We start from the raw sequence: 12576 nt of genomic DNA, 5'->3' as shown, positions 1-12576 counted from the left end.
CTTGTAAGATTCAAGAATTTTAAAAAACGAGAGACATCAAATATTTGTGAATCAGTATCAGAATATTCACTATACGTTTGCCTGTGAAAGGAAAAAAAAAACCCATTGAGAACAGTACAGAAAGGTCTGAAAGGAAATGCCTGAAATTGGTCCTAATGGTGACTTGTGGGCCAAGGTGGTACTACTTGGATCAAGAGTTATTGCATGAATTATATTATTGTGTCCTATGGATGCTATCTCTATTAAAACATTCACCCTAATGAAGCACCGAAGTGTACAGAGGAAAATATTGTTCTAATGGGGTTTCCATGGCATAATAAGCAACCAAGAGTAGGGAAAATAGAACCACGAGAGTCCTAATTTTGTCTCACCTCCCCTTTAGTTGCATATTATGATGAGAATTTTTTTCTGTTCCTCGGAATGCTATTTATAGCAAGTCCGGTGATACATCTATTCATTTGCATGTTTTTTTTTTTTTTACTGTGCTTCAGTCCATCCTTAACCTCTTTGCAGCCTAAATTAATCCCAGCAGAGCAATCCAGAGCTTCTCTTTCTCCACGCTGGTCAGTGGCAGTCAGTCTCCTGGGGAGAGGTGAACTTACTCGGTTTTCTCTCTCCTTCATCTGGCATTGCTGCTTCTCCACTAAGTAAGTGCCTAACCAGGTTTTCCAGCAGAGGAGAGGTAAGGAGGCAGGAAGGGACTTAGGAGAACAGCACCTGTTTTCTCAGACTGCAACTCTGACAGAGCAGGGCCTCTTGTTCATCACGGAAGCACTCAAATCAACAGCCGAAGACGGCTTCCCTCCTCTCCTGGAGGAGCTGGCCACTAGCTGCTCTGACCAATAGAAAATAAGGAGGTGCTAGCGTCTCCATGGTGTGTCTTGAACCTTTCAACAGCCGGTTAAGTCTGACTCTTGAAAGCTGCCATGCTGGGTCAACCCCAAGGTCTACAGAGAGTTAACAGAAGACATGTCCTGCAAAACACTTTGCTACGGAACTCCATGGTCCCTTGTTCCCCCAGCTGCTGCTGCTGCTTCTTTATTTTTCTGAGTTTAGGTATTTTTGTATTCAGGGGCAGGATTAAAGACATTGCATGCTGTCTTCTCATGGTCCACATCTTAGATAAGCAACACATAAAAACATTCATTGTTCCTCAAACTATATCCACAGGTCATCTCAATGTAGCACCAAACGATCTTATTTCATCCCAACTCAGGACAACTGGCTGGAGAACTTGTCATCTAAACAGTTCCACCTAGAGAACGTAGTTCTGTCACCTGTGCCTACTAAATGCATGTAACACACAAGGTGGTTGTGTTTACTTTTATTTGAAAGTCAGAGAAGTAGAGACAGTTAAAGAGGGATTTTCCATCTGTGAGTGCATTCTGCAGTTGTCCACAAAAGCCAGAGGTGGGCCAGTCCAGAGCCGGAAGCCAGGGACTTCTTCTGGGTCTTGTCCATGAGTACAGGGACCCAAGAACTTGAGCCATCCTCTGGTACTTTCGCAGGCCATTTTCAGGGAGCTGGATTAGAAGTGCAGCAGTGAGAAGTGCAGCATATTGGATGCCATTCCACAGGCAGTGGCATAGCCTTCTAAATCAGCCCCCGAGTCTGTTTCTTAAATTGAGGTCAAGGGGGAAATATATATTTCCTTCGCAACTGGGGGAAAAGGTGATGTCAGCATGCTCAGACTCCAGCTATCTCCCCAAACATTTTCTAGTCTCTCATTCTGAAACTTAACACCCATTTAGCATGAGTCAAGTGTTGGATAGCAAACTTTGATCTATCCATTCTGTTTTGCATATCTCAACTGGCCCCTACACCCACACTTCACGAGTAAAATCAATGTTCCTGACCATTATATTTGAGATTTGCTTGCATGGTGTTGTCCACTTCCATCTCTTGGGTCTGTTTTCTATCACGAGGCTGTAGATACAGCAGCAGCAGGCAAAGCAGTGCCAGTCTTAAGGAAGAAAATCCTTGACCTCCCAAGTTCTGAGAGCCAACAAGATTTAAAATCCAAAGCCTCATACTTAGACATGCAAACGCTTGGTGGTGCAAGCCTTTTTAACCTTAAGTCATTCCTAGGTCTTAATAAAATGGTTGAACATGGGGCTCAGAATCATAATGCTGTAACAAAGCATTAGCCAAACTCCGAATTCCAGACAGAGGAAGCAAACAGAACCCCAAAGAGGGCAATGGGTATTCAGTGCAGTGGTTAAGACATCACTTGAAGAGTCCAATCTCATTCCTGCTAATGCACTGGGAGCAGAACATGTGGCCTCAAGTACTTGTTTTCCTGCAATGCATGTGGGAGGTTTGGCTGGAGTTCCTGGTCCCTGACTTGGGCTTGACACAGTCCTAGCTATCGTGTGCATTTGGGGATTGAACCAGTGAGTGCGGTTCTCTCCCTCTCTCTCGCTCATAAACTAAAAATAAATCATTAAAAAATTTCAAGGGTGTCCAAATGTGCAAATAGAGGACTTCTTTCTGGAGATGATTAGGGCTAAATCAGAATATGTCAGAGGAGTTTCCAGCCATTTGCTTGGGGAGAAACCTGGAATCAAGTCAAGGCTTCTACGTAGGGCCTACACAAAGGGTGTTATGCAAAATGTGAGTGTTGCATTTTTTTAAATCACTTAGCCTTTTTTTCCTCCAAAAAGATAGTCTTTAATGTTTTGACGTTAATCTTTGAAAGTCTGGAATAGCATAAATTGATCACAATGGAAATGGAAAAGAAAATAACCATGTCTGAATACAGAGCTTAGACTGAAATTTAAAGTTAATTAGTATAGGACCATATAGTAACCGGTGCTACATGAATATCGAAGATGAAAAGGTTTCTGACTTAGGGCAAGAAATGATACAGAATGTAAATATTATAAATGCAATAATTCAGGAATGGAAGTGCTTAGGTTAACTATTTATATTTATAATGAATCAGAACACCTATAAGGTAAAAACATGGGCCAGACCCATGTTCCTTCCCCAAGCCCCAGATGTCCTTGCCTGCTGTTTAGCAAAAGGAATTCACTGACTAGGGGTGTCACCCAGCTGGCTTAATGGACTTTGGGGACTTCGAATCACCAGACTCAAGGAAGCATTTGCTCCTCCAGTAGCAAGAATCTCCAATGTTTGGTGCCATCCTGGAGCCATTTGGGTAGAGGAATTGCGCATCTGGGCAGATCATAACTGCCACATTCAAATACCCCCCAGACCCACTGGAGCCCACCTGGTCATAACACATTCCTTAAAGAGCCCTGCACCAGTGAAGACTCAAAGGAAAACCAAGAGCTCTGCTGACCAGCCAGGCACTTGGACAAATGGAATTACATACCTCTGAGTCCCAGTTGCAGTGTAGAAGAGCCTTCACCTCCTAACTCCTCTGGGAATTCAGGAGTTAAGCAGTAGCTGCCCAGCCCCTTGCTCTGCGCTTTGCAATAAAGACCAATTTTCTTCCATCACCCTGCTGTCACTGATTGACTTTCTATGCCTCAGATTTCGACAACAATGCGTCCAATCAGTTTGGGGTATTGTTCGGCAACAACAACCGTGAGATTATTTGAAGAAATATTAATTTGAATGAATTCTTTAAATTGGACTTGTCAGCATGAAAATATCACTTGCTTTGCAAGACAATTGACTGTCAAATATGTTACATATATATATTTCATAGCTGGACATTTCGTAGCTGTCTAGTCTGGAAGCTAATTTTATCCCTAAGATTGATTGGAAATCAAATTTAGATAGTTGGCCAGAAAAGGGTAAACTTGTCTCTTTATAGTGAGAATGTAAAAGTTGAAACCATCTGTCAAGCAGTGCCACTTAGGAATTAACTTTAAACAATTGAGGATGAAGTTTTGCACGAGAGCAAGCATTCATTTGACAGTTTTACGTCTAAAGTAAATGACAACATGATGGGAAGTGGGGAGAGTAAGATAAGTTCCCAACCAGCCGATCTGTAGGAAAATACAGTTTCTTTTTTTCATGGTCACAGTCTTTTTCTATTTCCAACTGAGAAGTTTTCTCTATGATGCATTTATAGACTGAGATGTATAGTACTGATTGATTTCATGGACTGTACCTTTAACATTTTGTTCAATTAGCTCATAATAGCACCTGATGTAGGGATTTATTTTGTGCTACCTTATTTACTTAGAAATCAGGCATGTATTTAACTCTTGAAAAGTGTTCCATAAATACCATCTATTACGGAAGTTATGCAAGCAGCTTTATGTAATTGGTTTACTTTTCTATTTACTCAAATGGCAGTATCTGTCTCCAGGCACGGAATGCGTTTTGCTCATCTCGGAATCTCTGGCAGATAGCACGCAGCTGAGTTATTGGTAGGCAATCAATTAATCAACCAATAGAAGAATTAATGAAATAAAATCATTAATGAGAGTTCTGGATCATTTTCCCCTCTCCCTCTGTCAGAGGTAATATTCTCATCTCCGTTTCTTCCTGACATTTTTTGCATGAATCATGAAGAAAGACAAGAAGCGTCTTTTCTCTTTAATTAACTGGCAGCTACAGAGTTTGTCTTTTCCCCTAACAAGAGACATAAGTTAGATTCATAAATGATTAAGCACAGTGGTAAAATTTTCAACGACCCTTTTATCACATGCCCAGGAGATGATGTGTGGAGATATTCCTGTTTCTATGGCCTGTTGGGTGGAGATCGTCTGGATTCCCTAATCTTCAAGATCAAGTTCATAGATAATTGTCACAGCTACTCAACCGGGCTGTTGTGGGGATTAACTCAGAATTCATAGGAAGCAAAACAACACAGGGTCTGGCATTTGCAAGAGCCAATAAAAGCTGTGATTGACTGCGACTTGGCATCTTGATAGATGTTGCTGTAGATCAGAATCCTATCGAGGCTGGGACAGGAAATCAGTTACATACACACACAAAAAATCATTCAGAACTTCTCTCAGGCTTCTCCAGTGTAAACAAGAGGCTTTCCTTGTTTCTGCTTTTATTAGCGCAATATCTCCCCTACTTTAACTATATCAAATTTCTCCTTGTATAGAAGACAAACCGAATCACTAATAGTTTTACTTGCAAGGCACAGATTGAGTGTATATATTATATCATTGTTAGATTTTTCTTGGATCTGCAAACATTTCACTCATCATATGGGCCTCATTTATTAATATTTGATTATCTATGGCAAGTGGGTTTTCATCCTATGTACTAAGATAAAAATAATTCACGCTTTTTTCTTTATGCCACTTTCATTTAAAAAGAAATAACAAGAATCAAACCAATCATAAAACGTTAACTATCCACCAAGAAAGATACAAACAAGTGTGTGGACTAAAGATACAACGGAAAGAAAGAAGTATTTGGCGGAAAAAATCAAGGGAAGTCAGGTTAAAAATTAGGGTTGAGAAGAGAGCTTTCAAGAGACATCATTAGGACGAGGTTTTCAGGCAAGAGTAGCTGCTGGAGGCAGGAAACTGGTTTTAGCTGAAATAGATCCGATGGCAAGATCACTGAGGACTTAGGGACCATGACAAGGACATGGAACTCTTCTGTCCAATGAAATGGGAAGAAATTAGATGTTTCAATGATTTGACTTAATCATGTATATATATTTTTATTAAATATATAAAAACATATTTTTATATTTATATAAATAAATATATATATGTATATTTAAAGCATTCTGCCCATTGCATGGCAAATGGATTGAGGTGGGAAACCAGTTAAGAGCTAAGTGGGACAGTCCCAGTGGGAAGTGGGAAGAAATGTGGAAAAGAACAATGAGAGTATTTGAAAATTCGCAGCCTTAGGATTGATACTGTAGGGTTTAGTTTGATGTGGGAGAAATTGGGGAGCCAAGAATAGCGGCTGCTGACTTTGCTTTTGCTTCGTTTTGGCTTAATCACTCCGAGTAAACTTCATGGGCCAATTTATTTCATGTCAGTACAAAAACCCTTGCAAGATAACCTACAAATATTTTCCTTTGAATTTAGCCATCTTTCCTTTTTTCTTCTTCTTCTTTTTTTTTAATGCCACCAAGTTATCAGCATGGTTTTCTTTTTAGATAAATTACATGCCATATAGTTAATGAATGATTAAACATTGCCAAGCCAAATCTGGAAATCCATTCTACTCTTGAATCAAGCTAAACTTTGTTTGTTCTAAAGTGCATTTGTATTTTTGTTAAATGAATGAATCCTCAAAGCTTAGTTTGAATTGTTTTCTAAATAAAACTGTTCAATGACTCCAGATGAGTCCTCACAGGCACTGTGCGCCTGCGTGTAACAGGATCTATGCATTTACTGATGCTCTTTGGTGGGTCTTTAAAAGGTTTGTAATATTACAAAGTTTCACAGATCTTGCAAACCCTTCTGGAGTTTGTTTTCAAATAGTTTTGGCATAGAACTAAGTGGATTATCCCAATGTTTTACAAGCTCAGGGGAGGTAACTGTCATTGGCATATTTTAGTCATTTGCTGTCCCAGAATTGGTAAAAATTAGAGGAACATTTTATATATGAGACTTTCTGTGTAAACGAGTGTATTCTCCCTGCCTTTGACAAATATTTGTTTAATCTGGTGTTTGCTGAATTACTATTAATTCTGTTGGATGTAATTTTGATACTTTTAATGTAATGTTGACTCTTTGTAAGAAATATGTCCATTTCTTTGCTATTTTGTAAATCACTTTTATCTGTTGGCTTCCAGAAAAGAGAAAGACAGCAGTATATTGAACCACATGCAATTTAAACTTCACTAAATACCAAGAAGTTCCCCCAAGCCGGCACTACAGGAAACCCTAGCTCTCTGCCCTTTTCCTTCTGTGTAACACAATATCAACAATATCTCAGCTGCCAATATGTGATTTCCCTTGTGCCCTTTGACATATTTGAGCATATATGCTCATGCATCATTAAAGGTTTCATGCCAAACCCGTAACATACTTCTCTGTTGTTTTCAAATGCCTCCTAAAACGAAAGGTTAATGATCAATAAAATGCATTGAGATGGTTACTCTTGCTGCCATAGCTCATCTATTTCTCTTTTCCCTCAATCTCCACATGCTTTTTAATAATTCCTAATAGCTCTTTTTTTTTTTAATTTAATGAAGAAACACTAATGTGCTGTTTTCTCTTCATAAAGTGGTGCTCTAATAGAATTCCATCCATGGGCACCACTTACATTCAGGATGCCTTTCATTTGCCCTCTGAAAAGGGTTAACTCGCCAGCTGACAACTGTGTACCTTTTTTAAAAAATTAAAGATTGGACATCCAGTCTCCCATTTGCATGAGTTTACACAAGGTCAGAAAATTCATAAAAGTGCTGTCTGATTTAGGGAACCGTGATCTAAAGAAAGGCACAGAAAAGTGTAGTCCTTGAAGAAAGCTGGCTCACAGGGGTTTTGTTGTAAATAAAGTCTTATTGGAACATACCAGAGTCCATGTGTTACATTAAAAAGAAAACTATTTATTTGAAGAAGGAAGTCGAGTTACAGAAAGAGAGTGAGAAAGAGCAAGAGAGAGAGAGAGAGAGAGAGAGAAGACAACAAACAAACAGAAAACAAAGAAACTTGCCCTTGTGGTTTCATTTCCTCAATGGCTCCAAGGGCCCAGGACTGGGCTGAGATGAAGCCAGGAGCCTCTCCCGGGTCTCGCTTATGGGTGGCAGGGGATCAGACTCTTGGACTATCTTCTGTTGTGTTTCCCCAGGACATGAACAAGGATCTAGATTGGAAATGGAGCAGATGGGTCACAAACGGGTGCCCATATGAGATGCCAGCAGCAAATGGTGGCTTTCCCCAGGACACCGTAACATCCGCCATTACATATTCATTATGTCTGTTTTCATAATACCATGACAGGTCTGAGGGGTCATCATGGAGATCAGGTGGCTACCAAAGCCGAGAACGCGTTCGTGTTCTTTATCGGGAAAAAGAACCACTAAGTAATTCTAAATATAAATAAATCATCCCTATTTTTCTTTAAAACTATTCAATCACATACACACTCACTAGTTACCCAAGCTGTTTGTCATATAATTTGAAAGGGTACATAAGTTTTCACTTGGAAAACAAGATATAAAGTATTGGGTCTTTAAAAATATATACCAAAATATTAGTCAAATGCATGCGCCTCACATAGAAACCAAGTATAACAAATCGTTTTACTTGGAAAAAGAAGAAAGGCAGTTTGACATTTTATTCTATACAGTTATCATTTGGGGATTGCTCTACAGTATACCTGTGATCTATTAAAGTGCTTTTAAAAAATAGATCATTTGTGATCATGTCCTTCGATAGCCAGGTCACAACCTGCTGTTGAACGATTAGTGCATTGGTCACATATTTCAATACAGAATAGCCAGAGTTTCTGATAAAATGCAGTTATAAAATAATATCAACACAAAATAATGTGAAGCATAGGATCGGTGTAGTAGCTATCCTCCCGGAGTTTCATTACAATCCGTTACTTTGAAGGGAGTAGTTTATCCACTTCCCAGATGCCAACAGTCACGCTGGGGCTCAAGACTTGACCAGTGTGCTGGTACTGATGAGGGTGATGGTGGCTGTTCTTCACATCTCTGATGTTGGCGTATTGCTGAAAACAAGCTCGGAAGGTTGGTGCTAGGATCCCGATAAAACAACAGACTAGCAGGTTGTGAATGGTCAAGCATCGCAGAAGAGTTAAGTAATTAGATATTTCTTTGCATCAATCTCAGCCGTTGGAGGATGCTTGCCCAATAGGTTGAATGCCTACATGTGGGTCAGAATAAAGTTATCAAGGGTGTTTATTGAAGCCCAATTAACAAAATGCTTTCAAAACATCAGTCGAATCGAATTTTATTGTGTACCTCCTGAGTAACTGGTCCATCTTAGACATTGAGAACTCAGTGCAGGTTTAAAATCATCATTTTTCTGTTATGCTAACTGTCCATTAAGGCAAGCTGCTTGCCTTTGTCTTTCCTTATTGCAAGCATCATTTAAAAAATATGCATTCAAGTAGAGAGAGACAAAGTTCCCATCCATCGGTTCACTCTCAGAATGTCCACAATGGCCAGAGGAAGACAAGGCTGAAGCTGAGAAGGCAATAGTTTTCCCATGGGGATGGCAGGAATTCAACCACCTGAGCCAGCACTTACTGCCCCTTGGTATCTGTCTTGGCAGAAAGATGGAACTGGGAACAAAGTCTGAAATCAAACCTAGGTACTCCTATACAAGATGTGAAGATCTGAAGCACTTCCTCACCACAAAGCTGGCAAAATGTCCACCTTGAAGCATTATTAAGATTTTAAATATTATATTTGGAAAAGAAATGGAGAGCTCTCCCATCTGCTGCTTCCTAAATGCTCAGGGCTGGATGGGGCCACTGGCAGGAGTCAGGAATTCCATCGAGGTCCCCCAAGGGGGTGGCAGAAAGCCAACTACTGGAACCCTGACTTGGCAGGAAGCTGGAATCATGAGGAGGAGCTGAGTATTGAACCCAGACACTCCAACAAGGCACATGAGCACCTCCCTTAAGCATGACGCTCAATACCACTCTAAGCATCACTTTTATAAACGCACTGGGTAAATTTGTTCGCATACTTCTTGGTTTATGTTCTTGAAATTTCAAAGTCAAAAGACAGACAACTTTAATATTTGGTAGATATTGTCAAATGTTCTCTGAACTGGTTGTCTTAAACAAGCCAATTTACCTCATCTGTTTTAGGCTTCCCATCTGTCAAACAACTGGTAGATAACATCATATGAAGTGTGTCTGTCCTAGATTAAATGCTGCAGCAACATGTTAACATGGATACAACAAATAATACACTATTTGTTGTTAATTTTGATTTTGTTTATTTTGTTTGACTCTCTAGAAATCCTTTTCTAAGGAACCGCAAGCAACTACCACGGTTATTCAGTTGCACTCTGCTTCAGGCTAAGCCCCATTAGCGTCTACCTCGTACACTAAGTCAGTATGCTTCAGGTAAACAATGAATGAATAAAATACGGTGCACGGCTCTCTGTAAACTTTACTTTGTATATGATAAGCTGTTCAATAAAGCTAACCTGGGTGGTAGCCAACTTTTGCTCTCAAAACTGAATATAACGTCATGGGTGTGATAACTATGGAGGTGCTTGGACAAAATTCCTCATATTTTTCATCATGCATCAGAAAGAATTTTGAGATTATAATAAGCCATTTAAAAATACCTTCCTAGGTTTCTGAGTTTAGTCATTAGGTGCATTTTCAAAATCTGAATTTGTAAAATGACTGGAATATAAAATGTCACATTTGGTCTTCGTCAGGATATTGAATTTGTATCTTTTACCTGGAGTTTGTTGAGTACTGAAAGGATAAAACCCTGAGCGTTTGGGATAGAAGCAAGAAGTGCATAATTTGGGTTTATTTATTTTTTTATTGATTTTTTTTAATATTTGGAGTTTTATAGTACAATTATTTTAAAGCTATTTTCAATTTATTCTCTCCTATCCACTGCACCACCATCTATATGCCTACTATTACTCTGGAGGTTGAGACGTGTAACCAGCGGGCAGGGAAGCACCAAGCCCAGCATCCGTGGCTCTTCCCCCCTGTGGGACTCTGTTACGTAAGGAGTGCAATGACAGGGCATAGGTTGCCTCTCTCCCACTTGGAATCCTGAAACACAGCTGGGTCGGATTTTTTTTTTCTGGTTCTGGTAAGAGCTCACCATTGTGCTTTGAGAAATTCCTTACTCCGACACAAGCAATCCGCTTCTGCTTACTTAAGTGCTATTTAATCTTTGTAGCTCTCAGACACTTTCAGAGTCTTGTGGAAGCAATACTCTTTCCTCAGGAGGGGAAAAAAAAATCTATGTAAGACATTTAATTTTACACAGTCTTTCCAAGATCATGGGAACCTTCTAGAATCCATTTGCAGAGTAAGTAAGTAAGTTTTGACCTAGACCAGCTGTTTGATGAGTTAATAGGATTAGGGATAATGTCCCAGTAAATATTTAGTGAACTATTTCAAAACTCTAAATCTATTTTGTAGCTTAGTGATTCAATGATTGATTTATTTGATGTGCATTTAATTGAATTCTAATGCTCTGATAAACCAGACATTGTGCCAGACAACATCATTATTCTTAAATGTTTATATGATTATTTAATATGTGACTTTCATGATAAAACCAATCAACAGTCTCTTGATTCAATCAAGTCCGACATTTATGTCAAACTCAGAATCGAATGTTCATGCATTTGCCAACCATCACCCCCTTACAGTTTTTTTTTTACCAGACACTAACCAAATGAGACGAAATTTGTTTCCTTTTTTAAACGAGCTGAAACAAGAATTGGTTATGTACTCATTGAAAACGCGTTTCATAGCAAACAAGTACAAGCAGAAAGGAACCTCAGAGTTACCCAGGTTCCATCCCACTGCATTCCTTTTGTGAAGTACAAGGTTAAATATGAGATTAAAGGAGAGAGGCAATTTCAAGAGCGAAGTCATTGAAATCCTTGTATCCTTGTGAAGTGTCTGTTAGCTTTTGAAGCACCACATTAAACAGTGCATATTTTAATTAGCTAGCAGAGTTTAATTTTTCCAAGTGGTATTGGTGAGTTGGAATGTGATAAGCATCAGCCACCTTAGATCAGGTCTCCTGAGACCAAATGACTCCAGAATAACAAACAGGCGAGGATCTGCCGTGGAGAGGGCCATTGATTTACAATCAGCGCTCTTAGGGATCTCATGGTTACAAATGAGGTTTTAGTCTGAAACTGCCTTGTTGTGACTTAATCTTTATGTATTGCTGCTGTCCATGATTAAGTAGTTTTAAGAAACACAAAACTTCCCCTGTTGAGATGACTAACTTCTGGGAACTAAAGTCCAGAGAGATTATTTAACAAGCTCACAATATTTAAATACTACAAATTACAGGGGGAAAAAAAAAGCCCAATGTCTCCATGTAGACCTGTCAGTAAAACATTGTCTCAAAAGTACCGAAAGAAAATGACCTCCATTCAATTAAAAATGATGCATCAGGGAGGCGGGTACATATGCCAAAATTTATTTCTGTGAGTTTAAATCTGTTGGGTGCTCTGAGTCATCCACCACAGTTTTCTCTCTCCATTTTGGCAATTCGTATCACCAAATCACCAAGCTCTAAATAGTTGAGTCAATGATTTAAAGCAATGGTTCTGGATTCAGTTGCTCACGATGGGGCAGGTGAGCAACAAAGACCAACCCTTCTGGTGAAAATAATTTTTAAAAGAACATAAAGAAATCCAGATATCATCCAGCAAGAAAGTCCTGAGCTCAGGCCAACATTTGGGTGAAGGCAAAACCCAAGAAAACTTGGAATGCTGAAGCCAGCTTTTGCCTGGGGGAACAAGGGAATCACAGTGTCTCTGAGCATCATTTCTGAGCACTGCACAGGAATGAGGTGGGTACTGGAACAGAAGAGAAATCCCAGAGCCAAGAAGAAATCCCACAGTTAAAGAAGAGATACATTTGTTTTGCAGCTGGGGCTCTGCATGGCAACACTCCTTATGCAAACGTGAATCAGAAAGAGCTGAACAGAGGAAAGTCAGAAAATTACCCATCTGCAAACCTGGA

This window comes from Ochotona curzoniae, unplaced genomic scaffold (genome assembly GCF_017591425.1).
Source record: "Ochotona curzoniae isolate NIBS_2020 unplaced genomic scaffold, NIBS_Ocur_1.0 contig_908, whole genome shotgun sequence".
Taxonomy (NCBI): domain Eukaryota; kingdom Metazoa; phylum Chordata; class Mammalia; order Lagomorpha; family Ochotonidae; genus Ochotona; species Ochotona curzoniae.
Note: the sequence above shows the minus strand (reverse complement) of the source record.